Below are 24,992 nucleotides of genomic sequence, written 5' to 3'. Positions count from 1 at the left end.
CAACCATAGCCGGCTTGCATCTCACCTTCTATGATTCATAGAATCATCAAACAAGAAAGGGCAATATATCAAAGACAGGCATAAGTTCTTAGCACGGTCAATAGTCACTTTGTAACTCGAGTCTATACCACGAGGTAGGGAAGGTAATCGAACCGGTATCTTGGCTCAGCGGTTAATATTAATAAAACATGGCCAAGAGACAACACAACCCTAGCCTAAAATCTGCGCAGACCTAGACATGCAGATACACACCACCGCACCCAAGACCCACAACTTTTTTTAAAACAAAGTGAAGTGAGTACCCTAAGGACACCACCGAAGGGTTGGCTAGTACTTAAGCTGGCCCCATACTATCAAAATAAGTACCTGAGGTCATGCCCCAACTTGGATATAAATCCACTAGTCAGGAACACAAAGGCTATCAAGCAGTGAACATATACTCGTCAGAGACTATAAAGACCTATCTATGATGAAGGCCGAAGTACTCACCTAGGACCTAGTCCCAGCTAGTCCCAGCTTGAATACTTTAGCCCACACCACACAAGACTCACCACACAAGTCAATTAAGACACCCACTTAACCATAAGAGGGCAAAAAGTCCTACTTACCAACATGAATTCTAACATTCTATCATGTGAAAGGCTATATAATTGTCTATTCAGCATACAAATCCAACAGTGTCCTCAATAAGAATTCAATACTAACTTCCAATTCTAGCAATTTTAACAATATTAACCAAATTAAAGGCTTCAGGGAATCTAGGGCCGTTTCTACAATATAAGAAGTTACTTAAATTCAACTAACTACACATGTGAAATAGAGATATAAATAATGGCCTAAAGCAAGAAAAAGGCCGATTATCTAATTCATACAACCGAATTTTTACCCGCAACCCCAGCCCTGCGACAGGTACGGGTTAAATTGCGGCTGACCAATCACTCAATTGACTGACATCGAATCAGTCAAAGGGATTAAGGCTCAGTTTTCGGCACAATCAACAAAGCATTACAATTATCGCTATACAATTCATTCTGAGCCTATTATTTACAATTTCATTTTGTAAACTATCCTAACATGTGATAACTATTAATATAAGCATAGTTTTACCCTTAACATAATTTTTATTACTAATATGATTCAATTCTTAAAGTGTACTCATACTAACTATGTCATTAATAAACCCGAAATGACGAATTTTACATGGAAATCCGCGAAACAAGCAACGGACCGATCCGGGCCGGCCGTGTGGCTAGCCGTGGGCTCGCACGGAACTGCCCGCCGCCCTGCCCCACCCTACACCACCATTTTTTTCCATTTTTATTTAGAAAAAGACCGTCTGAACATTAATTAATCGTCCCCAATTCAACTTTGATAATTTAAACTAACAAAAGGCACAAATTAAACATGCATGCAACAAATTTTACATGTGAAAACTACTATTCAAACAAAAATCACCAATCATACAAAAACAACAAAGATTGTGATGATCTTTCGTCGAGTAACTCGAAATATGTTACCTTAAGCTAGAAAAAAGAGCAATTAGCACCTCAAACCCAAATCCTAACTAGCAACTATCCGCTATCTTCGATAATATATGAGTCCCCAAACTCGTCTTCCAATTCTTCACCTAAATAAACAATAAAAACACAAAGATAAGTATATAAATACCGAAAATAACGAATTTTACCCAAAATTCGTCTTAAACAACTTCAAGAAAACTAAAATTAAGTTATACCCAGTTGTAGATCGCGACGAGAGGATTCCGGAAAGGTAAATTTCGTGAAAAACCGATAAGAAATGAAGGAGTTGTGTCGATTTTAGCTTGGAATTGTGAAAATGGTGATTTGGTCTTTTAGAATAAGGAAGAAGAAGGAGATAGAGGAAGAAAAATCAGAAAATAGAAGGGGAAGGGGCTGGTCCGCGGGAAAGGGAAGGGGAAAGGAGAAGAGCGGGATTTTTAGTCGGGATTTTTACGAGTCGGGTTTGACCCGTTTTGTTAATAATTAAAACCGTAAGTCAAACGCAAATTCCGTCAAGACCAAAGTTCTTAAACACGAGATTACAATAAAATTGAGTAGTCATACGACCCATTTCCAAATTCGTTTACCCAACGTTCAAACGAATTGTTATTCCCCCCCGATACGCCCTTATTTCGAAATATATTAACGGTCCGAAAATACGGGGCGTTACAATCACCCCTCCTTTTAAAAAGTTTCGTCCTCGAAACTCAGAAGGAGAAAGTATAGTCATAAGAAAATATAGGTATCTTTCCAATGAAACAGTGATACTCTTGTTGATCAGACAAGAACATCCACATTCATATCAAGATACAAAAATATTTCTACACCAATAAATGAGAAAACCCATTATTGGGACGTCTCCAACAACGAGATTTAACATTCACTAATGTTAAAATCATTAAAAATCATAAAAGCATTTTCAAAATTTTAGTTTAAAGTTCTATAATAAGAATAATATCTTTACTAATTATGATTAAATACGGCTTAGTACCGCGGAAAAGAAGTAAGAAAAAGGAATCATTACACAAAACGAGAAAGGTTCACTCAATTTTCCAACCACAGAGTCATCTTACTAGGTCCTCCGAACATCAACAGGGCAACAATCAGAGGCCACACTAATCCAAAGAGCCATCTGTACCACTCATCGACAAGTCTATGCATAAGCTAATCCTTGAGACAATCCTATTCTCTACAATATTCCAATTCCAATAGAAAGATTCCTCAAAGGGTTCAATATAAGGTCCAAATTTACAATAACATTCCAAAACAACTTTCATAAGCCTAAGGTTAAGGCTTCCAACAAAGTTATATTCGTATCCAACTAGTGTCAACTATGGTTCCTCAAACATTCTACAAGGTTTTCATTTCAAAACAAGGTAGTAACATACCAATCCCAAAATCCGAAAAAAATCAATAGGATCTCACGTTCCTCTATCCTTTTATTTATTAAGGATTGCCAAAAGCGGAACTACACTCAACTACAACACCATCCCATCATCTCAAGTACTCAGTGTGACCCCAAGGTCTATAAAACTATAGGATTAACAAATTCTTCTCAAAACTAAGTCTCTCCCAACTCAAGAACTCTCAAGAGCCAACTAATACCAAATCACATCACCAATCCATTCTGGTCATCAACATCCCCAAGGAGTATTCTTTCGAATTGGATATCCTAAACTTACTTACTATCAAATTCTCAAGGAACAAGGTCATAATTGTAACAACACTTAATCACCTCAGAGTTCCTAAAACCATAAATTGAAATTATGTTCCTTAGCCTATCAATTGGTGTCAACCATACCATTACCTCAATAGTAATCAATATCGCTCACTAAGACCAACTAATAATCCCACCTTTAACATATCTCACACGGTAACATATACATTATCAAACCCTCATCTCCAAAGTGATTATGAAAGCCCAACCCAAACTCGGCTACTTAGTCAAACCTATATCCTCAAATCACATCTCACAAACTCTGTAAACATAGTCAACAGGGTACCAACTATACTAAGGAGGTAAGGAGTGATAACGGAATAGAGAAACAGTAAAACATTTCTAAGGGTGCATGCATCTGACAAGTTAGGAAACTAAGGAGTCAGACCGTAAAGATAACGGTTGACAAAAATAAGAGGTATTCGAGTTAAGAAGATATCTCGGGAAAGAAGAAGTTACGTAAAATTTAGCATAAAAACAGGGTTCAAAGATCGTTAAAGAGAAGGAAAAGAGAAAGAAGCGAGATAATGGAAGGGTTATCGCTTACCAAACACTCATCAAAGCTTATGATCGATATGATAAGGTTACATCACTAAGGTGCTCAACAAAGCCCCAAAAGTCCACCAAATTATAAGACTAACAAGGATTCCACAATGGTAGATATTCCTCAACTCAATTGGTTCTAAGAGCCAAAATCAATTCACCACACAAATTCATTTATTACCACCCATGTCCCAAAATATCTCCTTTACAATTCTCGTCATTGAACTTCACTTACTATGTCATCCCCAAGTACCATAGCTTGTCTACTCTATCATCTTACCACTTAATACTTCTAGTCTCCGATACCATAAATTGGAATCACATCCTTGAACTCATGAACTACATCGAACAATATTCCATCAAAATTCCCAAATTCAGATATGATTAATAAGGTCAACAAGGGCTACTCTATTCTAGATTTGGTCAACTCAAAAGGTTTAACAAACTAACTAATTCCAAAGTACGATACCAAACCATTAAGCAACGTCAATGTCCTATTGTATTCCTTTCAAGGCCTACAAGGATTAGGGCTAACTATCATTCCTTTAATTCTCCATAAGAAACATCGAGACTCTCAAATAAAGTAGCTCAGGTTCATTCCATCTTATGTGCTAAGGTAGTACCTCATACTCAATCATCTATAACAAACAAGCTCTCAATAGACATAAATCCAAAGGTGTTCCTAAACTCACTAGGCTCTCATATCATGCACAACTAACAAGTCTAAACAAAGGATCCCAAGTTATATTCTCCTATACCACTCAAACCTTAACCAATCAATTTCTCAACTCGTTCACACCCTCCAATGATACATTCTCTCAAAACCGGGTTCTCTTGAACAAGGGAACTATCCTGCAGAATAAAAAGGAAGGTGTCCACATGGACTTTATTATAAGAAGAAAACGAACCTAAGATGAATCGGGAGAAAGAGTTGAAAGGTAGTTACCAAGGCGAGAGAAGAGGAATTTGAAAAACGAATAAACAACGAGATTGGAAGACTAAGGTAAGATTGCATTATCTACCTCTATTGGAGAGCCATCTTACAAAAGAGAAAATCAATTAGTACCTAACAATTAGCAATCACAAACAGACTACCACATAAATCCTAATTCTACCCATCCTACCCATCTCTCAAGTTTATTATTTAAAGGTCAAGTAATTTTCGAGTGGGGTGCACAAACGTGCGTCGGGAGCAATAAGCTCTGATACCAACTGTGACACCCATAAAAACTAGCGTTATCTAATTACTTAAATGTGTAAATTCTACGGAAAAACTGGTAGGATATGTTTGTAAATGGTTCAACTAGATCAAATCCTGCAATTTCAAAAAAATTTCTAACTAAACCATTCACAACCAATCCATCATTCCCAATAGACGGGTGCCAAAACCTGCAGTTGCTACAATCTAACTTACTTAACACCGCTAAAGGTAAGAAAATACATAATGATACAACCCAAAATGGAAAAGGGAGACATATGTCCCTTCAAATTATATACAAACCAAAAGTTAAAAGGTTATTTACATAACCAAAAGATAAAAGGTTTCTACAAAAGAAAACCAAACTAGGTCCAAGGTTCCTTGCTCACTAGCTCGTCTGTGACCCCAACTAAGCATCAACAACCTGTCAATCGCATTTTATACAAACACGAAAGCCACAATTCAGTGGGGAGTAACTTCGAGTCCTCCCAGACACGAATCGTCAAAATTAATGTAACATGTAGTAAAACATGTAAACAAGATGATAAATAATTCAATTATCACTTATTCTAACATATGAGCCCTAAACTGACCAAACTAAACTAACATGTGAAACATATAACAAATTGTAATCCAAACTCTATCAACCATAGCCGGCTTGCATCTCACCTTCTATGATTCATAGAATCATCAAACAAGAAAGGGCAATATATCAAAGACAGGCATAAGTTCTTAGCACGGTCAATAGTCACTTTGTAACTCGAGTCTATACCACGAGGTAGGGAAGGTAATCGAACCGGTATCTTGGCTCAGCGGTTAATATTAATAAAACATGGCCAAGAGACAACACAACCCTAGCCTAAAATCTGCGCAGACCTAGACATGCGGATACACACCACCGCACCCAAGACCCACAACTTTTTTTAAAACAAAGTGAAGTGAGTACCCTAAGGACACCACCGAAGGGTTGGCTAGTACTTAAGCTGACCCCATACTATCAAAATAAGTACCTGAGGTCATGCCCCAACTTGGATATAAATCCACTAGTCAGGAACACAAAGGCTATCAAGCAGTGAACATATACTCGTCAGAGACTATAAAGACCTATCTATGATGAAGGCCGAAGTACTCACCTAGGACCTAGTCCCAGCTAGTCCCAGCTTGAATACTTTAGCCCACACCACACAAGACTCACCACACAAGTCAATTAAGACACCCACTTAACCATAAGAGGGAAAAAAGTCCTACTTACCAACATGAATTCTAACATTCTATCATGTGAAAGGCTATATAATTGTCTATTCAGCATACAAATCCAACAGTGTCCTCAATAAGAATTCAATACTAACTTCCAATTCTAGCAATTTTAACAATATTAACCAAATTAAAGGCTTCAGGGAATCTAGGGCCGTTTCTACAATATAAGAAGTTACTTAAATTCAACTAACTACACATGTGAAATAGAGATATAAATAATGGCCTAAAGCAAGAAAAAGGCCGATTATCTAATTCATACAACCGAATTTTTACCCGCAACCCCAGCCCTGCGACAGGTACGGGTTAAATTGCGGCTGACCAATCACTCAATTGACTGACATCAAATCAGTCAAAGGGATTAAGGCTCAGTTTTCGGCACAATCAACAAAGCATTACAATTATCGCTATACAATTCATTCTGAGCCTATTATTTACAATTTCATTTTGTAAACTATCCTAACATGTGATAACTATTAATATAAGCATAGTTTTACCCTTAACATAATTTTTATTACTAATATGATTCAATTCCTAAAGTGTACTCATACTAACTATGTCATTAATAAACCCGAAATGACGAATTTTACATGGAAATCCGCGAAACAAGCAACGGACCGACCCGGGCCAGCCGTGGGCTAGCCGTGGGCCTGCCACGGGCCTGCCGGCCTGCTGCCCCACCCTACACCACCATTTTTTTTCCATTTTTATTTAGAAAAAGACCGTCTGAACATTAATTAATCGTCCCCAATTCAACTTTGATAATTTAAACTAACAAAAGGCACAAATTAAACATGCATGCAACAAATTTTACATGTGAAAAATACTATTCAAACAAAAATCACCAATCATACAAAAACAACAAAGATTGTGACGATCTTTCGTCGAGTAACTCGAAATATGTTACCTTAAGCTAGAAAAAAGAGCAATTAGCACCTCAAACCCAAATCCTAACTAGCAACTATCCGCTATCTTCGATAATATACGAGTCCCCAAACTCGTCTTCCAATTCTTCACCTAAATAAACAATAAAAACACAAAGATAAGTATATAAATACCGAAAATACCGAATTTTACCCAAAATTCGTCTTAAACAACTTCAAGAAAACTGAAATTAAGTTATACCCAGTTGTAGATCGCGACGAGAGGATTCCGGAAAGGTAAATTTCGTGAAAAACCGATTAGAAATGAAGGAGTTGTGTCGATTTTAGCTTGGAATTGTGAAAATGGTGATTTGGTCTTTTAGAATAAGGAAGAAGAAGGAGATAGAGGAAGAAAAATCAGAAAATAGAAGGGGAAGGGGCTGGTCCGCGGGAAAGGGAAGGGGAAAGGAGAAGAGCGGGATTTTTAGTCGGGATTTTTACGAGTCGGGTTTGACCCGTTTTGTTAATAATTAAAACCGTAAGTCAAACGCAAATTCCGTCAAGACCAAAGTTCTTAAACATGAGATTACAATAAAATTGAGTATTCATACGACCCATTTCCAAATTCGTTTACCCAACGTTCAAACGAATTGTTATTCCCCCCCGATACGCCCTTATTTCGAAATATATTAACGGTCCGAAAATACGGGGCGTTACAACCGTGGGGAGCTCCAGTTCTTTTTGTAAAGAAGAAAGATGGGAGTATGAGGCTGTGCATTGACTACAGAGAGCTCAATCGTGTCACAGTGAAGAACAAGTATCCGTTTTTGGATAGGTTTGTGGTTGTTTTCATCGACGATATCTTAGTCTATTCTAATAATAAGGAAGAGCATGAGGAGCATTTGAGGATAGTTCTGCAGACCTTGAGGGATAATCAGCTTTATGCCAAGCTATCCAAGTGTGAGTTCTGGTTAGAGGAAGTGGCTTTTCTGGGCCATGTAATATCTAAGAATGGGGTAGCCGTGGATCCTAGTAAGATTGAGGCCGTTACCAAGTGGGAATCGCCGAAGAATGTCGCTGAGATTCGAAGTTTCTTAGGTCTTGCCGGCTACTACAAAAGATTTGTGAAAGATTTCTCTACCATAGTGCGACCTATGACATCCTTGATGAGAAAGGAAGTCAGATTTGTTTGGGATGAGAGTTGTGAGACGGCGTTTTAGACCCTAAAGGAACGCTTGACCACAGCTCTTATCCTAGCCTTGCCAGAGGGTTGTGAGAACTTTGAGGTATATACCGACTCATCAAAGAATGGTCTTGGTTGTGTGTTGATGCAGGGAGGGAAAGTCATCGCCTATGCTTCGAGACAGCTGAAGCAATATGAGGAGAATTACCCTACTCATGATCCGGAGCCGGGGTGCGGTTGTGTTCGCTCTTAAGATTTGGAGACACTACCTTTATGGAGCAACTTTTAAGGTGTTCTCCGATCATAAGAGTCTAAAGTATATCTACACTCAGAAGGAGCTTAATATGCGACAGAGACGGTGGATGGAGCTGATTGGAGATTATGATATGGAGATTATCTATCACGAGGGTAAGGCTAATGTTGTTGCAGATGCATTGAGTAGGAAAAGCGTTCATTCGCTATGTACAGCTATGTCCTTGCTGAAGTTGAGGGACGAGATGTCTAGTTTGGGGATCTTTATGATTCGAGAGGGGGATACCATCGGGGATTTGACGATCGAGCCAGAGTTGTATGAGAACATCAAAAGTAAGCAAGAGCTTGATCCTAAGGTTCAGGAGTGGAAGTCAAAGGTAGAGAGTGGAACGGCTTCCAGGTTTTCTATTCATCCAGATGGGAGTGTTCGTTTTGATGGGAGATGGTGTGTTCCTGAGGATGCAGAGTTGTGGAGAGTGATCTTGACGGAGGCTCATTGCACTCCTTATTGATTCACCGGGTGGTGACAAGCTTTATAGAGATCTTAAGAAGACTTTTTGGTGGCCAAACATGAAGAGAGATGTAGTGAGTTTGTAGCAGGTGTTTGACTTGTCAAAAGGTCAAGGGTGAACAAAGGAGACCACAAGGTAAGATCCAGTCTTTGGATGTACCAGAGTGGAAGTGGGAGTCGATCTCCATGGATTTCATTGTGGGGTTACCTAGGTCACAACAAGGTAACAACATGATTTGGGTGATTGTTGATCGGTTAACCAAGTCAGCCCATTTTGTTCCCATGAAAGATACTTGGTCTAAGATGCAGCTGGCATTGGGTTACAGGAGGCATGTTGTTCGATTACATGGTATACCTAAGGATATCGTTTCTGATCGTGATGCGAGGTTTATATAAGTTTTGGCAAGAGTGCGCAAGAGCTGATGGGTACGACTTTAAAGATGAGTACGACCTTTCATCCGCAACCGATGGTCGACAGAGCGGACCATCAAGACCTTAGAAGACATGCCGAGGGCATGTGTTATGGACTTTGGGGGCGATTGGGAAGACAGCTTGATCTCGATCGAGTTTTCATACAATAACGATTATCATACAAGCATTAGGATGGCACCTTTTGAAGCTTTGTATGGTCGGAAATGCCGAAGTCCAGTTTGTTGGGATGATAGTTCTGAGACGGTGGTTTTAGGGCCACAGCTGGTTGAGGATATGGTTGAGCAAATCCGTTGATTCGGCAAAGGATGAGAGCACTCAAGATCGAGAAGAGCTACGCCGACTTGCACCGCAAGGACATTGAGTTTATGGTAGGTGACAAGGTTCTTTTAAAAGTGTCACCTATGCGAGGTGTTATGAGGTTTGGGAAAAAGGGTAAGCTAAGCCAAAAGTTTATAGGTCCTTATGAGGTTTTAGACCGTGTTGGCGAGGTGGCCTATAGATTAGCGTTACCACCAGCCTTGGATAGAGTACACAATGTTTTTCATGTATCTCAACTTCGAAAGTATGTGAGCGATCCGTCGCATATCTTTGAGATGGAGAACATCGAGCTTGATGAATCCTTGTCCTACGCCGAGATTCCTAAGGAGATTCTTGATCGCAAGGTTCGTAAGACCCGGAATGGTGAAACGGTCTTACTCAAGGTCCTTTGGTCTAATCATAATGTGGAGGAAGCCACATGGGAACCCGAGGAAGCTATGCGAGAATGTTTTCCTAACCTTTTCGATCAGGTATGTTTGGTTACGGGGACGTAACCGTTGTTCTTTTAGGGGGGTAGGAGATGGTCGCGGTCGTGTTTAGTCTCGTTTGTTGTTTTCCTTTGTTGTGTTTTGTCTTGGTTGTTGTTTTGCTGTGAGTTGGGGTAATGACTTTTGTGGTGACTTATATAGTTCCTTGGCATTGTTATATGTGGTTAGTATAGTCTTGGGGTGTAGTGTTGTGTTTTGTTTGATAGTACAGTGTGAACTTCGCGACGAAGTTCTTTCTAAGGGGGGAAGATTGTAACACTACGGATTTTCTTTGGTGACTACTCGACCGAGTAGAGCCTACTCGGCCGAGTAGTGCTATTGTTATGAGTTGTTTTGGTTCTGCCGATGAATACTCGGCTGAGTATAGTGAATACTCGACCGAGTAGAGGATACTCGGTCGAGTATAACTTTACTCGACCGAGTATTCGGTCTGGCGAGTATTATTTTGACGGTTTGATTAGGGAATGTTTAAGTTTATTTTATATCCCGCGTCAGTTTTCAAAACATCATTTCAACTTCATCAGTTTCTACGTTACCCTAATTACACCCTAATCATTCCCTAATCACCCAATTGCTTTGTTGCTTGCGAGGAGTCCTTACGTACAATCCGCATCCCACTGTTGGTAAGTTTTATTCTATGTTGTTGCATTTGTTGGGGTTACTGTATAATTATGGAATTGGGAATATGGGGGTTGTGCAATGTGTAATTGTGTGATATGATTATGATATAGGAGAAGACTTCGTAGAGGAGCCTTTCTGAGTGTGCAAGTTCATTTCCTCTGTTGATTTCTAAGGTAGAGTTTCCTACTCAGTTTATTGTTATTGTAAGACATGTTGTTGTGTTTATTGTTATCTGTTGATCATCGAAATATGGAGTTGTGGTGATGATGTTGGTGTAAGGGTGTTGAGATGGCTGTGATATCTTGCGGTTATGATTGTGGTGGAGTCACTTGCGGGAGTGGCTTCACACCCTAGTTCGCCCTCCGTGGAACCCGCCACGGGAGGGGATGTGCACATTAAGGGACAGGGATGATTGTCGCTCGTGAGGAGCTGGACTAGGTGGGATCGGCTGCGGTCACCCACTGGCGGCGAGGATTACCTGTTGCGATGGGTAATCTGGGGGGGCTACACACTTGGTGGGTAGTCGATTCTTGTGTGTGAATGAAGGATTGGGAACCGGCGATGATCGTTAATTGCTCCGTTTGTTTGTCTTACTTGTTTGTGTATCGACCCCGTGTTGTTTTGTGGAATCTGCGGTGATCCATTCGGGGATGGTGAGCAGGCTTGACAGGTATTGCTAGTGTGAGCTTGGGGACAGTCTTGGGAGGAGTGCCATCACGAGTCATAGCATCACCGTCTGAGTCTTAGTCGGATTTCTTTATTTGTCAGACTTTGCAGTTGTATTTTGTTATCACAGTATTTGAGTTTGGTCGATGTAAACTTTACATTTTACAGTATTTTAATAAACGTGCTCAGTTCGGACGCTTTTTGATATATACTAACCTCGGGCAACCGAGATGGTAACACACTTTCATGGTAGGGTGGTCCTGGTAAGGCACCTTGGTATGAGGGGGTGTTACATAAACTGTCACTTCGAATTTTCCATGACCCCGACACCTGATTGACGATGAGCGAGGAATCGTCGTGGACCCTCAGTCTTTTGATGCTAAGTGTGATGGCTGCTTGCAGGCCGATGAGACATGCTTCATATTCGGCGGCATTGTTGGTGACGGCGAAGTCCAGTTTGACCGAGATAGGAACGTGTTCTCCCTCCGGTGATATTAGAAGGATTCCTACCCTGAAGCCTCTCAGATTAGATGCACCGTCGAAGTATAGGTCTCATCCGTCGGAGTCGGCACAAAGGATGTCTTCGTCAGGAAGTGACCAGGTGTCGGTCGTTAGATCCTCGTTGACGGGATTTTCTGCCAGAAAATCGGCGACTGCTCTTCCCTTGATAACCTTGAGGGGTACAAACTTGAGATCAAACTCGGACAGCACGAGTGTCCACCTAGACAGCCTTCCGTTTAGTACGGGTTTTTCGAAGATGTATTTGACCGGGTCCATCTTGGAGTAGATGTGGACCGTATAGCTGAGCATGTAATGCCGCAGCTTCTTTGTTGACCATACTAGGGCAAGGCATGTCTTTTCCAGTTGAGTGTACCTTGTCTCGTACTCGATGAACTTTTTGTTGATGTAGTAGATGGCTCGTTCTTCGCCGTCGACTGTTTGTGCTAGCATAGCTCCCATGGCTGTGTTGGTAACAGTCAGGTACAGGGATAGAGGAATCCCTGGTTGAGGTGGCATGAGGACAGGAGGTTTGGATAGGATTTCCTTTATTCTGTCGAAGGCCTTTTGACAATCGTCATCCCAATCGGTGTGATCGGAGGCGCGAAGTTTCTTGAATATCGGTTCGCAAATCATGGTGAGCTTGGCAATGAAGCGGCTGATGTATTGAACCTGACCGAGAAATCCCCGAATCTCTTTCTCGTTCCTAGGCCGAGGCATTTGTTGAAGGGCTTTGATTTTGGTTGGGTCAATCTCAATGCCTCTTTTGCTGACGACATGTCCCAAGAGTTTTCCGGAGGTGACCCCGAATGCACACTTCTGAGGATTTAGTCTCATGTTATATTTCCGCAGACGAGCGAAGAATTTCCGAAGGGCACTGATGTGGCCGTCCCGTTCTCTTGATTTGACAATCATGTCATCGACATACACCTCTACCTCCTTGTGCATCATATCATGTAAGAGAGTGGTAGCGGTTCTTTGATAGGTAGCCCCGGCGTTGATGAGGCCGAAGGGCATGACCGTGTAGCAATATGTACCCCACTGTGTAGTGAAAGCAGTCTTGTGCATGTCTTCCTCAGCCATTTTGATCTGGTTGTACCCAGCATACCCATCCATAAATGATAGGAGAGCATGTTCATCAGTGTTGTCTACCAGAATGTCAACATGTGGCAAAGGGAAGTCGTCCTTTAGACTCGCCTTGTTCAGATCCTTGAAGTCGACGCAAACCCGAATTCTCCCGTCTTTCTTCGATACAGGAACAATGTTGGCCACCCGGTCAGAGTATTCAGAGACTTTGATGAAACCAGCCTTGAACTGTTTATCCACTTCTTCCTTGATTTTCAGGGCCATTCGGGGCGCATTCGACGCAGCTTCTGCTTCACAGGTTTAGCTCCGGGTTTAATGGGTATCCGGTGCTCCGCAATTTCCCTGTCAATCCCAGGCATATCTCTGTAGGACCAGGCGAACACGTCTTTGTATTCGTGGAGGAGGTCAATGAACTGTTGTCTTTCCGAGGGGTCCAGGGTTATCCCTATCCTAAGTTCCTGAGGTGTGTTGTCGGTTCCTACGTTAATAGGTTCGGTCTCCTCAATAATGGGGGTTCTGGTTTCCCGTTTGTCAAGTTCTTTGGCTATGTGAGGTGGGTAGTTACTCAAGTCAAATTCCTCATAGTCATTCAGAATTGCATTGCAGTTAAATTGAGACGAGTCATAAGCAAACTTAACGTTCATTAAGTTGACACGAGCGAAAAGCTCGGAGAGGACAGACATCTCGTGGTCGGTCAGAGGCGACACAGCAGAGGAGGTGGCCCCTGGAACAGGCTGCAGGTTGTCACCTTTCATGGGAGTGGGGGTGACCCTAGTAGACTCAGCCTATGAATCAGCCACGACCTTGTGATAAAACAGTGCGAAGGGGACCTTGACTGGGACATCAGGAGTGTTAGGAGCTATGACATACTCTGACTCCGATTCGACTCGATTCGATTCTTCTTCACTTCCCTCTTTGAACATAGGGCCTTCTCCGATTGTGATCTTGAGAATGCGGCCTTGGCGATCGGTCCACTTGACGGTCTTCCTCCGGACCTTGTATAGCTTTCTCCGGTCGTGTCGGAGATCAAGGCGATTGGGTCAAACCGATTGTCCTTCGGGCGATGTTGATGATGTCCTCATAGTCGAGGTGCTTGATGTTATCTTCTCCAAAGAGGAGAGTGACAGCTTGTCCATCGAGACATGACGACGGCTTAGACTCGGTTGATGCGATTTCGGTGTTGTCGGGGATGAAGTAGCGATCTGGAAGACTTCCACACCCGGCACTGGCCTTGGCTACAGAGTCATAGATCGGCTCCGGAAAGCCATGGTAGAGCTCGAACTCTCCCTCGGGGACAAAGTATCCATTGAGGGTCGGATGATAGGGACGGAGGATAACTCCGTGCTTCTTGCGTTTCGAACTAGAGGTTCATCTCCGGATATCTTCATCGGTAGGCTCATATCCCGGCCCGAAGGGAATGTTGGGGATCTTAGCCTTTTTCAAGGAGGTAAGGTGCTCTTCGGTGGATTGAGGGGCAAACTCGGGAAGTAACCCTGGCACATCATGATGCGGTTGACTGTGAGGTTGGCAAACGGGTCACAATCAAAGGGTGTTGATTCATCAGTTATGGCATTCACAACTTGGAATCCCCACATTTCATTATCATCTTCCTCAATGGTCTGGGAGGCTATTCCCTTTCTCATTACAGCTTTGATCGGGGAAGCAGGAATCATGATTGTTTTCCCGTTGAAGGGGACCCTGATTTTCCGGTGGAGAGTCGAGGTAAGCGCCTTGACGGCGTGAATCCAGGGACGTCCCAGGAGCATATTGAAAGAGGCGTCAATGTCGACCACCTGAAAACTGGTTTGCCTTTGCAGTTGTCCGGTTGCGACAGTTAGAGTGATAAGCCCCGCGACCTTACGACGAGTGCCGTCGTAGGCGCGTACTCCTTGATTTGTCGGGACCAAATCAGCTTCCTTAATACCCAGTTTGTGAGCAGTCTTGAGGGGAATGACATTCACCGCGGATCCATCATCCACAAGGACCATGGGCACATTCTTCTTGAGACATTGTACCCGTAATGTACAGGGCAAGGTTATGATTGGCTCCGAAGGGAGGGATATCTTCGTCGGAAAAGACGACTGGGTTGTTCAAGTCAGGGGCGTCCCTTGTCATATGTGCCTACTGTTAGTGTTCCCAAGGCCTGTAGCAAAGCCTGTCGATGTTCAAAGGACGTCGCGATCAGTTGCCAGATCGAGATCTCGGCTTTTGCCTTCTGGAGCTGCTTGAGGATTGAATTCTCATGAGCCTTTGGTTGAGTGTCTACTTCCGGGACAACTTGGTCGTTTGTTGTTGGAACGACCGTTGGATTGTTTGGGTTCTGATAGGGGCGTCCGGACCGGGTAAGGTGACCGATCTCTTTCGCCCGTTTCTCTTTTTCTGGGACAAGGTAGACATCTTCAACGTCGTCTCTCCAGATGCCGTTGATTTCAGGATCTCGAAGGCACCATGGAGGGGTATTTCTTGGTGGGCAGTTTTTGTGAGGGATATTTTTGTGAGGGTAATTTTTGTGAGGGTAGTTTTTGTGGGTTTGATTATTGTGAGGGTGATTATTGTGAAGATAATTATTGTGAGGTGCATGCCAGAATGGTCGCGGGAGCAATCCGTCCTGGTGAGGGTAGTTTTGGGCGCTCGGGGGACTCTCCCTTGGGCGTGGTGGCGGAGAATGTAGGAGTATGTGTCCTCGACAATAATGCGATCACATGTTTAAATCTCATATTAAGAATACTAAAGGGAAAGTAACATTTTATTGTCAACTGATCCACATTAATCGGTAATGATTGGCTGACTAGAGTTTGACATTACTGTCGTGTGACGGTGGTGATCAGTTGATCTTTTAAGGTCATACCTCTAGGGAAACATTCTTAATTGACTAATTAATTAATTGTATGACGATACAAGTTAATTAATTCCTTAAAATTGAAGAAATGATTTTGTGAGTATAAATACGTATCTTATTGTAATTCGATTAAATACGTATCTTATTGTTTATGAAACAATTATAATAAGAATGAATTGTTTATTATAAATACAAGTAGTTGTGATTTATAATTATATGACCATTTTAAGTAATTGTAATTGTGAATTACTAGTTAATTTTTGTATGTGATTTATTTCATTTATATAATGATTTTTAATTTGTTAAAAATGCATTATTTAAATGACATGTCTAGTAACATGTCCAATTGTCACACAATACAAATTAACAAATTGACAAAACTTAAAATGGACCCATTTTATATAGGTGTACCGTGTGAGTGGAGGGAGTTGGGTAAGTTTAGGATTTAATTAGTGCTCTAATTGAGAATTAGGCATAATGATTATGTCCTTTATAGACCTAAACCTAACCCTACACTATGTGTCTTGAGAAGAACAAATGTGTGCAAGTATTGGGCACTCTACCCTTGGTAAAACCGTGGCCTCCCCCCTTTATACACTCAAGTAGTGTATTTTCACTCACTAGTTCATTCTTATGAGTTTTAATTAGAGAAAAACCAAAACCTCTCTTGTTTTTGTTGTTGAACAAAATTGATAAACTCACATAAATCTCTAATATTATTAACATATTACTAGAAGTAGTAATCACTTAATATTAGTAATTTTAAGGGAACAAATATTAATTCTAGTAATCAAATTAATATTTGTATTAAGAGTGATTTTCTTTGTACAATCCTTGAGGAGAGATTCTAAATTGAATCTTGTTCATCTATTTGGAAAGCTCAAGAACTAAGTAAGGTAGGAGACCTTACTAGTGCCCTAATAGCCGAAAATACATTTGTAGGGGACCGATTTTCTTCACTCTTGTATTTTGTTTTGCATGCATAAGATCTAGAATTAATTTTATGTCTAAATTAATTTATCACATATTCAATATGTAAACTTATAAGATTGATGAATCCAACAAGTGGTATCAGAGCAACACGGTTGTTGCATGCAAAATCGGGTTAGTTTTTCCGAGTTAATTTGTTAACAAATAAAACTTGTTATTTAGGATTTATGAAGATAAATCATGAAATAATTTTGCATGTTAAAAGTTTCTAGTCCTGAATGGATTTTAGGTCATATGGGACGATTTATGGATTTTTATTGTTCATTTTATATATTATTGGCTTTAAAATGTGATTTTTATGAGAAAAATGTCATATTTGGACGAAAAATAGCTAAACTTCGAATTTTTCAGTGGTTTTTGGATATGTTTTCCATATATTATCTACTGATGGCATGTTAAATTTCGTGAATAACTAAGTTATTTTGCATGAAATATGGATTTTATAAACTTAAATTGAATTTAAAGGGTTTTTTAGGTTAATACTAGTTTTGTGACCCGTGAAATTCACGGGATGTTTTGTTTTGAGTGTGATGTTTGTAGTGTTTTTAGTAATTGAAATTTTATAAAATATCAAAACATATAGAAGCTCACCTTATGAATAAGGCCCTGTTCTTTCTGGCTTATTTTTTTTCACCTACTTGATTGATTCGGCTCGATTGATTCGATTCACTCCATTCGATTGATTCGATTCGATTGGCTCCATTCGATTCGATTCGGCTCAGCTCGGCTCCATTGATTGATTGATTCGATTCGGCTCCATTAAGTTCAGCTCATTTCAGCCTTACTCATCTTAAATTTAATAGTTATTATTAATTTTTTTTATCAATAATACTATTTTTTAATATTATTCTTTATTATTATTATTATTATTATTATTATTATTATTATTATTATTATATTTAATAATAATGTTATTAATAATTTATTTATTATTATTATTATTATTATTATTATTAAAATGAATAATAATGTTGTTGTTGTTGTTGTTGTTGTTGTTGTTGTTAAAATGAATAATAATGTTATTAATGTTAATAATAATACTCCCTCCTATTCTATATATTCTTCCCTATTTCCTAAAACGGATTATTCAGGTTTTCTTCCCTTTTCTTATTTTGGAAACTTTTACTCTTATTTTATTCATTTCTCTCTCATATCACCAAATCCCACCCAACACTTTTACTCATATTTTATTACTTTTCTTAAAGTTTTGGCCCCACCATTCCTTATTTAACTCATAATTATTCATCCCTCTCTCCAATCACCAAACCCCACCCAACTTTTACTCTTATTTTATTACTCTCCTTAATTCCCGTGCCCATAAACAAGGGGATGAATACATAGAATTGGAGGGAGTATTATTTATTATTATTATTGTTATTATTATTATTATTATTAGTATTGTTGTTGTTGTGTTTGTTATAATTATTGGTATTATTATTAAAATTAATAACATTTATTATTAATATTATTGATGGGGCACGCCCAACCGACTTGACCCAATAGCCAATACGGGGTCATACAAGTCAACACGCTTGCCAACATGGTTACGGATTCGCTTGATACTCTACGAATCACGAATTGTTAAAAGCGAATTCTATCAATCGATTATCGAAAATACATATAACACATTTTCTATAAGCGAATCGCGAATCGATAAGGCGTATTCATAGCGAATATGGTAACCATGCTTGCCAGCCATCATTTGAGGTACACATGGAAATCTATAAATACCTCATTATTCACCCATCAATGGTAAAATACTTCTCACCAACAACTTCCTCTCTCTAGAAGTAAGACTACTCGAGCTACTATGAGAAGGCACGGAAACCTTAGCTTCAAGCAAGGTCCCAACTATCCACCAAGATCGTAAGGCATCGAGAGAAGGACCTATTGCGAACCCTCCGAGGCCCTATTTGTTACGCGTGAAAGATCCATCCGGATAGAGCAAGCATAGGTTCGAGGTGCCATCGTCTGAAAGGAGCGCGTTGACCCGACCCGGATTCGAGCAACGCTTACTTGAGTGTTTTTATTCGAAACAATTATTTTTACTAATATCATTATTAATATTGACATTATTATTTATTATTGTTATTAAGAATATTATTAGTAAAAAATTACTATTTTTTCATTATTATAATTTATGATTATTCATATACTCCTCCCTCTATCCCGGTCAATTGTTGTCCTTTGGTTTTTGGCACAAAGACCAAGGAAAGAGGAGGGGCCAATTATAAATGACAAGCGGACCAAATTGAGTGTGAATGATCAAATTGCTCATCAAGTTCATTCTTAAAATAGAAAGGACAATAATTGAATGAGACACCCCAAAATGAAATAGGACAACAAATTACCGGGACAGAGGGAGTATAATATTATAATTTTTTTTCTTAAAAATATTAATTTTAGTATAAATAGTATTATACTATGAATATTATTATTAGTATGATTGATAATAACAATAATATTAAATATTATTATTATTAATATTAATATGATTATTTCGATTCGATTACTCAATTGACTTTATTGATTGATTGATTCACTTCAGCTCTATTGATTCGATTGATCCAGCTCGGCTCCATTGATTGATTCACTCCATTGATTGATTACTCGATTGATTCGATTCAGCTCCATTGATTCGATTGATTCGGCTCCATTGATTCGATCATCACGATTGCGCACTAAGATTATGGGCGTTTACATGTTAAAATAAAGATCAAAGTCGATAAATTAAATAAGCAAAAGCAGGTGAATTTGCTTTTTTTTCGAAGGTAAAATGATGAAAAAAAACAAACAAATACAAAAATAAAATATACATTTGAAAAAAAAAAACTAGTAATCATTCACGTTGAAGTCGTCAATCTTGTAGTTAGTCTCCAATATATAGTTATTTAAGCTATTCTAGTATTTTACTTCTTCATATAGTCTTCTTTTTCCAACGAATCGACCCTATAATAAAAAAAAGTAACTCACTAATTAGTCTGAATTAACCAACAAAATAGTGAAATTTGTTTTATGCAATATTATCGTTCTTAACTTAAGTTTCCTCTTAAATAGTGAAAGAAAAAGGGAATGAGAATGAAGTTGTAGAGATGTAAGTTTATTACTTTTGAATATCTCAACACCACAAATCTTGATAGCCCCTAAATGAGAACAAAACAAACACAAACAATGAAATTGAGAATGTGATGAACATTTCATAACCCAATGGAACTTACATAAAAAGTAAATAAATTAGTTAATAATTTTAAAACCTGAATACACTTGTCTTGATATTAATACAATGATAGGAAACTTTAGTGATACATTTAGTTCTACTGACGATAGAGAGAAGAAAAATTTTGGCTTATTATTTTTATCTTCCATCAAAAATATATAAAGAATTGAGGATGCATTTTATGACTTTTGAGCATCCTTTTTTCATTATTATCAAAATTAATATAGGTATAAATATGAATCAAGGTTCATGACTTTTGAGCATCATTTTTTCATTATTATGAAATTTAATATAAACATTAATAAGGAATAAAGAGAAATGGAATGTATAAGTTTTGCTTGATTATTATTATTATTATTATTATTATTATTATTATTATTATTTTATTTTTTTTACAAGATCCACTTTACATGAGAATGATTTAAGATGTTGTCTTATTATGTAATTAAAATATGACATGTAAATGATGATAGTTAGTTTTGCTTGCCTTTTAATTAGATTTATATATTTTATATTTAGATTATTGAGTTAATAGATTTTTCTCATTATTATGAAATTTAATATAGACCTAAATATGGAGCAAAGGAGAAATGGAATGTAAAAGATTTAGTTTATTATATTCTTATTTTATTTTTTACAAAATCCACTTTGCATAAGAATGGTTTAGAAATTATCTTATGAAATTTAAAATATGACATTCAGATAATGGTAGATAGTTTGACTTACTTTTTAATTATAGATTATAGTTTTATAAATTCAATTATTATTCCATGCATGTCATATTGTCAATATAATTAAATAATCAATAGAAATGAATAAGAATTAATGGGGTGTGAAAATGTCATGTGAAATGAAATTGAATGTTCTAAACTGCCCTTTTAATTAGATAGTATAGATTTCATGTAATGTTATTGATAATTAAGTATGTCATCTTCCTGCAATTTTAATACAAACACAAAAACAATAACTAAATAATATTCTTACTATCAAGAAAATTTAAAACATAATAAGGATAAAAAGCGAAAGAATTCATTTAATTATCTATGTATGTATACTTTACCTGCCAACTTTTTGAATAAAAATGAAAATTAGGCTTGTTATTATAATAGTTACATAGGAAACTTTTTGTTACTCCGTATTAATTATTGATTAATTTCAACAATTTATTCCATAGAAGAGGAACGATTTTGTGAATTAAAAGGGAGATAAAAAAAATTATGATAACTACAAATTATAATGATGGTGAGAGAAACCAAAAACCATCCTATTAAATAAAAGAAATTAAAGGTTAAATGAATAAGTATATTAATAACCAAATTTATGAGAGAAAAATAAAGAGTTTGTATTAATTTATTTTTTTGTGTTTGCAATTAATATTTTTAAACTTTTTTTGTACTTATAAGCATGTGACAGCTTTAAAGATAACTTTTTAATACATAATCTGGACTTTTATAATATTGTATAAATAAATAATCAAGTAATCAATATAGATGAATTAGTATTTACCAATAAAAAATCGACATGTGGATTAAAATTAAATGTTTTAAGTAGCCTTTTAACTATATTGTATATATAATTTTTTTTTTCAACTTCATTTATTCTTCTTCGTTCTTAATTTCATGTATTCGATTTTTTTATTTCGAATACATATAATACCACCCCCTATGAAATATCTTGAAATTATTAACTTATAGTTAATGCGTATTTTTTTATTGTAGTTTTTTTTAGTTAATAAAGTTTGAAGTTAATGGAATATGGGTCGATTTTTAAAGGAAATAAGTGAACTAAATTAATGCAATATAATAATAAATTGATAAGTCATGTCATATTAGTTTGCCAAGTCACATTTTTATTGCGTACGTGGCTTTTTTCATCCCATGTGGCATTGTCTACGTGGCTTTTTTAGGCTAGCCTTTTAATAATGTTATATAGATGAGTTAAATTTCGAATCTGGTCATGGAAATTTTATATGTTGTCACATGCATTTTTACTCAGTGTGTGTAAAAATCTTAGACGTATTGTACTTATGCATGATTTATGCATTTTTGAGTAAACATTCAATAAATAGTGACTTAAATTAGTCTAATAATGCTAAAACATATTTCATGACTATAGAAAAACATCATATGTTGCATTTTTTATCCCACATTTCAGATTTAAAGGGAAAAGTTGATTAAAATTATATTTCTCATATTTTAATGGTCATGGTTGTTAAAACCGATAAACCGCAACGATGTCTTTCTCTAAAAATTTTCGAAATTTTTAACCTAAGTTTTGAACATTATGAGTGTCATGGTATTTTTCCAGAATGTTCATGAGTTTGAATTTCAAATTTTGAAATTATTTGGAATTTTTATAATTTAATTTGGAGTTTATAATATAATATTGTATTTTTGGGTCCATAATGAACAATATTAAGGAATCAAGTTGAATTATTGTCAAAGTGTTAGTGAAGACTAAGTTTTGAGTCCTAAGATGGTTAGGGTAATTAACTTGAACATAAATATGATTTATGAGACATTTTGTGATTTTAACAAGCTTATAATCACGCAAATCCATAAAAACCGATAAAATATACGATATTGGCTATTAAAAGGCGATTTAGCATAAAATTAAGCATGTTCATACATATTATAATGCTGCATTTTATTTAAGATTGTCATATTTTATTTTATATAATTTTGAATTATGTAATTTTACTTAGTATGGCCTTAGTTTTTTAATTGGTATTACCCGGAATGTATGGGAATACCGATTCGGTTGTAATTATTGTGATCTCGTATCACCGTTTTGTAATTTAATAGATTTAATTTTTATTAAAAATGTATAATAGGAAATTATGTAATTTTTAATTATTACTTGTAATTCCGGAGATCCTTGAAGACGGTGCCATTAGGAAAGGCGTTCCGACAAGACGGTGTTGCCTTAGAATGCGTGCCAAGTGAAGTTCAAGGGACAAATGGAGTTGGTTTCCGAATTTGTAGTAGTTAATTAGATTTTCTGTTTTAGGAAGGCCATACTAGGACTTTATATTTATGCTTTGCATTTTATTTATATGTTTGCATGCATCGCTAAATCGCCATAACTAAACATGCATTTTATTTTATCGTATCATCGACCGTGTCAATTATAATTATCGTAGTTCACCGCTTTAGTTCACTTAAAATGTGATAGATAATAAATTGACATGACCTCTCGCTAAATTAATAATTGAGATATAGCCTTACCAAATAGTAGAACCCATGAAGTACCAATTTCATAAGGGAGTTAAGCCGGCTTCACCGTAATACAAACCTTGTTACGTTGGCGAAGTGGGGTAGTAAAATATTATTACATCGAAATTTGGATTGAGCTCAACGGAAGTATTCGTGACCGTAGTCGCATGTGTTCCGGGCTAAAGATAAATATTAGAGTAATTTTATCGACCGAGAGTTCTAGAAGTAGAATCGATTAAAGAGTTAATCAACCGAGTTATATTGATAAGGGATGAATCGGCTCACCGTGCCCGAGTTAATATGAATTTGGATCTCGGAATCATTTATCATAGTTGGGTAGAGGTCACTATGTAAATGCTTTACTTGTTAAAATATTAACAAGTATTATCTTAACGATGAATGTTTATTATTCCATTAATCATATTGTTCTAATTCTTTACCTCAAATTATATACGATATCATTTCGATTGTAGTTCAAATCTCCATTAAAACAACGTAACTAAAGACAAATTTGAATTTTCTTCTAAAAATCTCGTATTATCCATTGCAAGGATCTCTTGTGAAGAGTATAGATAAAAGTTATTCGTGATCAAAAGGGTTTTTGATTCTTGACTAACATATCTACTTACAATGAATTGTTTCTCATGTGCGTAATTTAGTTAAGTACTTTGAAACGTTAAATCATTTTGGTGACTAGATTTGTTAGAAATCGTAATTGACCAAAATACCGCAACCACTTCAATAAAAGTTTTAAGACTAAACAAATAAATTGAAGAGTAGTCTTCAGGAATTTCAATTTTGCTTCTCTTAGCAGAGACTCATTGAAAAGAGTGGGAGCATTCTCTTAAACCGTTAAGAAAAGGATGAGGTTTAAAGAAGTAAAATTAGAATGGAATTGATACAGGGTAATGGTAAAAATAAATTTATTGAGAATAACGATACTAAACCTATCAATCCCAACCGATAAAGTTTCCATTTTGGAAGTGTTGGACACTGAAAGGAAACTGCCCCAAATTATTGAAGAATCAGCAAGTTAGTTGTGGGACATCTAATGAGACTTTCTTCTATAAATGTTTATCTGATTGACATAAATTTTGCTAGTACTACTTCGTCAATATTAAAAACCGGTGGTGGTTTTCATCATTATATTCGATACATAAGATGATTAGAATATGACGACTAGCATCGAATGATGTCGAGAGATAGAGTCATTGTGTACTCAATCTAGTTTTGGGTTTATCGTTGTACCTTAATTATGACTATTAAGTGCATAAACTCTAAATAAGAATATAAACTTGTTAAGATACAAACGAGGTTTCACTTTGTGACCCCATACACCATGATTTGATGAATGGCTAGCCCATTATCAAGGTGATTATATTCTAAACCAAACTAGATTGATATATCATGTAGATGATGCAAGACTCAAATTGGTAACCCAAGATTAAACTTTAAATTCTGGAATGATGAACGCAAAGAGTTAGCAAGTACTCTTAGAATCATTAGATTATTAATCTTATGGTATATGCGTATCTTGTATTCAAAGCAAGATATCTCGTGCCTTTTGGTTGAAAAGGAGAT

The 24,992-nt window shown here is 37.2% G+C and overlaps 1 long non-coding RNA gene across 1 annotated transcript; it reads right to left on the bottom strand.

The window, feature by feature from the left end:
* Positions 1-5,184: 5,184 nt before the first annotated feature.
* LOC141594737 (uncharacterized) lies at positions 5,185-7,424 on the bottom strand. The gene is made up of 3 exons (XR_012522231.1): positions 7,358-7,424; positions 7,140-7,249; positions 5,185-5,402 (listed from the first exon to the last, which is right to left on the bottom strand). It is a non-coding gene; the product is annotated as an uncharacterized LOC141594737 (long non-coding RNA).
* Positions 7,425-24,992: the final 17,568 nt, after the last annotated feature.

The sequence above is a fragment of the Silene latifolia genome, chromosome 1 (genome assembly GCF_048544455.1).
Source record: "Silene latifolia isolate original U9 population chromosome 1, ASM4854445v1, whole genome shotgun sequence".
Classification (NCBI taxonomy): domain Eukaryota; kingdom Viridiplantae; phylum Streptophyta; class Magnoliopsida; order Caryophyllales; family Caryophyllaceae; genus Silene; species Silene latifolia.
Note: the sequence above shows the minus strand (reverse complement) of the source record. Positions and strands in the feature narration are given on the sequence as shown.